Here is a 5,359-nt window from a genome sequence, read left to right on the forward strand (position 1 = left end):
GAAGTGTATTCATTCGTACCTAGCCGCGGGAAATTTTGAAAAGCTGGCTTAATACAGCTTACGCCGAAAAATAGTCCGTGCACGCGACAGGTATATCGCACAGTGTTGAATACAGGCTAGTATATTTTATAAGGTGTTCAATGTCGCGTTGAAAATGGGATAAATCGTGCATATTCTATGATTCCTCTCTAACTGACGTGACACGCACAGCAAACAGTGCTATCCGCAAATATCACTCAGTCCAATTGAAAGTTTGCAACACAGGGGATCCAGAATATGCGGGATTCAATGTAGACCACCATCACATCAGAGCTGCTCGCATCTGGACCGCGGCGAGAACACCTCGTGAAACGACTGAAGCCTCGGCAGCTGTTAGCACACGGGAATAAACTCCCCAAAATCATTGCAGACACTTTGGTCCAATAGTCTTAAACAGCAACAGCTATGCCGTCGCCTCCTGTTTAATACTGAGTACATAAAGACTTTCATTACTACGATATAGTGCAACATCCGATACGAATCCGTATGATATTGTAAAATTACCAGTTTCAGCAACCAACGCTCTCATCGATGAGACAAACAGACATTTATGTTGTATTTTTTTTTCATTTATACACGTATGTGTATTTTGTCAAAGTAACTGTTTTGTGCTTAAAAATAAACAGCCGTTCAATAAATCTTATTATGCATACATGTAGTAATAAATGTATATAATTTGTATGTTAATAGTATTTGACTCTTACTTTATACATGTATATGTGAATGTATATTTAAATTATACTGCATTTGTGTAAAATCACTGAAAAGTGGAAATAAAGAGTATATATGTGTAGGTATTTCGTTGTTTAATAGAAAAACGAAAGCGGATTATGAGTTTAAACGAATAGGTTTTTCGCAAGTGTTTAAATAACTTCCTTTTATCAAATGACCCATTTCATAAATTAAAGGTCATTTGCTTTAATATATTTAAACACATATGTAGGGATATAGTAACAGCCTGTATAACTACTACGCGCAATGAACTATTTGATATCAATACAGATATACTTAGTTAACCAAGCATCGTTTTATTTTGCATCGTATTGTAACATAACGCACGAAAATGAGGTGTGTCGCATAATTGGTGTATTTCATGTATATTCCTTGTTCGGTGTAACTGAATACATAATATCTGTCTTCATGAAGAAATGCATAAATGGGCATCATATGTCATCGTCAAATTAGACGAGAAAAATGCACCAAGTTATTGCCCATGGCTGGGTTCACTAATTAGTTATGTCTATGGTAAGCACATGCAGCACTGTTAATTTGTGTATATTTTCATGTTAAATGACAGGTGAACTTTCATATATGCAGTTAAACAAACGTGGTCTCGCTTAATTATTGGCATATATCTGCACAAGATATGTAAGTCACACATAAAGCCATCCCGTATCAGGTAATTCAACTCATGTTAAAGTCAATCATCCAGACAGCCGTCACCCAATTTATTTGTCCATTATTGTATAAATTGGCATCTGCGTTGTATGAAGAGGGGGTCCTAAGTTTGACAATCGAGTAGAGTAGTCACGCTTTCTTGACGTGGTGGCCATGTCGGCCACCGCGATGTAAAATTGTACTTCATGAACATTGGAAGCGTTGTGTTAGAAATTATTTAACAGAAATAAATCTCGATAAAAACAGAAATGAACTTTGGTTATTACTGTGTGTTTTCAACGAACAACGTGTAATTACGTGACACACTACATTTTATGGTGCGCAGTGCCAGGATGAACCAGAAGTGCCACTCATTTTAACGACCAACAGGGAAAAATCAACGCGACATGGAAAACGGAGTACAAACAACACTATACGGAATCACAGGCCAACGTGAAAAAACAACGCAACATGGAAAACGGTCAGTGTTTTCATAAATTATGGCAAACAGGGTTTTATGTCAAATTTTATAAAGTAAGAAATAAAACGAAAAACAAAAGCGTCATGACAACGAACTTTTTCAGAATTGTTTTAAAGAATTTTACGAAGTTAAGTGTTTAAAGAAATAATTAATCATGTACGAAGAAATTATGCAAGTATCAAAATCATACAGTTTTTCATTGATCTGTAGTTTTTCTAAAATATCGGGAAATTAAGAATAAAATTAATAAAAAAGAAAGTAATTTAAATTTACAGAATTTTCTGAGTTATAGAAATAATGAAATTAGAGGCGAACAAATCATTGAGAATATTTAAAGAATTTTGAATAAATTGTGTATGATTATAATATAGATTGTATACGAACGTGCGTTTTTTTGAGCACAAATCCATTTTAAATTGTTGGTATTTTTTGTAAAGTTCCATTTAATTAAAACGTACAAGGAAATAATAATATCTTATATAGTTTTGTTTATTATTTTAATAAAGAAACTTTGGCGGTGGTTTTATTTATTAATATAATAGAAAAAACTCGGAGATTATACAAATATTCAAAGAATTTACCTAGTATTTTACATTGGCAGAATTAAGAATTTAGGAATTTAGATTATTTAAGACAGTTTTGTTTATTATTTTAATAAAGAAAATAAGGCGGGTTTTGTTTATTAGAATGATAAAGAAAATTAAAGAGGACGAATAGATAAAATTATTGGAAAATTTAAAAATAGTTTTCCGAATTGTAAAAGAAAGAAAATAGGAAATAAGAAAAATAATGTTGATTGCGAATATGAATAGGGCAGACACAAAAAAAAAATTATGTAAATATGTATATACGTCATTGTGTTGATGCAAATATATGTAGGATATCGGTAATATTGAAGGTCTTGAGTAATTTTAAGTAAGAATTTAATGCGATCTGACGCGTATAGCGCAGTGAAAATATAACGATATGTACGCATTAAATTTCTAATATAATTGTTTAAGGGTTACAATTATATTTTATGAGCACGGCTGACTGATCAGCGTTCGGACATACCGAGCCCGAGGTTCTGATAACCTTAGCGTCCTCATGAGTTAGAGAATTTATCCCTGTGCCATCGAAGCAAATTACGCTATGGACAGAAGATGCGATGTCGCATAAGAATTATTTGAGTAGTTCGATTAGGAGCAAAGACCTGAATTTTGAAGTATACCGATACGTGTTCTTATAATATGAATGCATATATATAAAAGTCTGCATTGTCATATTTGCGCATTGTTACAAGTGCACAGGTCAAACATGTCAATAAATCTATTCCCAACGGCAAAACTTTAGTAGTAAAGATGAGGTTTATGAAATCATGATATGAACAGGTACGTCTGTCATTACCCATTACTCTAGGGCAATAAAGTGGCGCACGCCTGTTAAAAATGTACTAGCTGCATGTGCGTAAAATGACAAAATACCAAAAAGTCGAAACAGTAATCATATGATGCCTAAGGCGGTACACAGGTCATATTAAGTAAATGACTTGTCAGGTGTCAAACTGTCATGTACATATCCGAAGTATGTTTTGAGGAATTGACTAATATTTTTTCGTTGTAAAGAATTTATTTTTTTGAATAAGATATCACAGTAAGTTGTCATGACGATATTTAACAATAACTAAGGGGATATTTATAAATGTTTGCCATGATTTTGAACAACTGATACTTGTATCACCACGACGCAGATAAAAATATCGAGATTTGAAGACAACGCCGAAGAAGAGCGACTTCGCGAGACAACGCCTTCCACAACGAATAGAAGAAACAAACAACATAATTAGAATGGAACATCACGGCGTTTACTCTCAAAGTGAATACCTGGTTCTATCGCTAAAAGAAGACCAACGCCAGAAGATTTCGAAGGACAACAAGTGACGCAACACTGGACACAATACTTGTGACGTTAAACACTATAGAGTAGATGCAGCCGTTCAACTGTTTGACGTGCGTAGATAACGCATTTGGAATGATACTTCCGAGGCCTAAGACATCAAGGAGAACACTGCTATAGTTAATACCTCGTGAGCATTATGGCCAATAGAAGATCTTAATGTCCCGAGAGAAATGAAGACGCTGGGGCCATCAACAAAAGTACAAACGACAACGAAAACAACAACAACGATGAATACAACGGAAACGACAATCGACGACGCAAGTTAAACATCGGAAAGCAGAGCTGAATCAACAAACGCATTCCAATTGCCACGGGCGATCCACAATCGGCTTATCTTCATGACGGCGGCAATGACTTCAATGAAACATCGTATTCGCCGCGAGCTACAACTTCAAGACAACTCGGACGACACCAGATGTACAGATGGCCAACGATCAACATATGATGTTCTACACAACATTTCGATTGACATTTAAATTGTATATCAATTACTAATGTTATTTATTTCAGCAGAGATGCTTGTCAAGGAAATTATATTGTTATCCGCATATTTTCCATCATTTGAGTGGGTTTATATGAATGTAGTTTTTGTTATTTAATTAGTAATTCAATAGTAAATTTTAAAAGATTTTTTTAAATCATAAAATATAAAAAAAATCAAATTTAGGGGGAAAGTTGTGTAACATAACGCACGAAAATGAGGTGTGTCGCATAATTGGTGTATTTCATGTATATTCCTTGTTCGGTGTAACTGAATACATAATATCTGTCTTCATGAAGAAATGCATAAATGGGCATCATATGTCATCGTCAAATTAGACGAGAAAAATGCACCAAGTTATTGCCCATGGCTGGGTTCACTAATTAGTTATGTCTATGGTAAGCACATGCAGCACTGTTAATTTGTGTTTATTTTCATGTTAAATGACAGGTGAACTTTCATATATGCAGTTAAACAAACGTGGTCTCGCTTAATTATTGGCATATATATGCACAAGATATGTAAGTCACACATAAAGCCATCCCGTATCAGGTAATTCAACTCATGTTAAAGTCAATCATCCAGACAGCCGTCACCCAATTTATTTGTCCATTATTGTATAAATTGGCATCTGCGTTGTATGAAGAGGAGTCCTAAGTTTGACAATCGAGTAGAGTAGTCACGCTTTCTTGACGTGGTGGCCATGTCGGCCACCGCGATGTAAAATTGTACTTCATGAACATTGGAAGCGTTGTGTTAGAAATTATTTAACAGAAATAAATCTCGATAAAAACAGAAATGAACTTTGGTTATTACTGTGTGTTTTCAACGAACATCGTAGAATTACGTGACAGTATTGAACATTTACAACCCCTCCTCTGGTATTTCGAAATAATATACACATACTCTCTAATGTTCGTATGCAATTCTTATGTTTAGTAATACCCCCGTCACACCGGACTGGCGTCCTTACTGCGTCCTTACGTGAAGACGCCCTAGACGCCGGAGGAACGCAGTAAGGACGCAAGAGAACGCAGTGAAGA

At 34.9% G+C, this 5,359-nt stretch overlaps 1 long non-coding RNA gene across 1 annotated transcript; it reads left to right on the forward strand.

Annotated features, from left to right (window-relative positions):
* Positions 1–1,110: 1,110 nt before the first annotated feature.
* Positions 1,111–5,115, forward strand: LOC127879743 (uncharacterized). Its single transcript, XR_008049227.1, has 2 exons — positions 1,111–1,336; positions 4,767–5,115. It is a non-coding gene; the product is annotated as an uncharacterized LOC127879743 (long non-coding RNA).
* Positions 5,116–5,359: the final 244 nt, after the last annotated feature.

The sequence above is a fragment of the Dreissena polymorpha genome, chromosome 4 (assembly GCF_020536995.1).
Source record: "Dreissena polymorpha isolate Duluth1 chromosome 4, UMN_Dpol_1.0, whole genome shotgun sequence".
NCBI lineage: Eukaryota > Metazoa > Mollusca > Bivalvia > Myida > Dreissenidae > Dreissena > Dreissena polymorpha.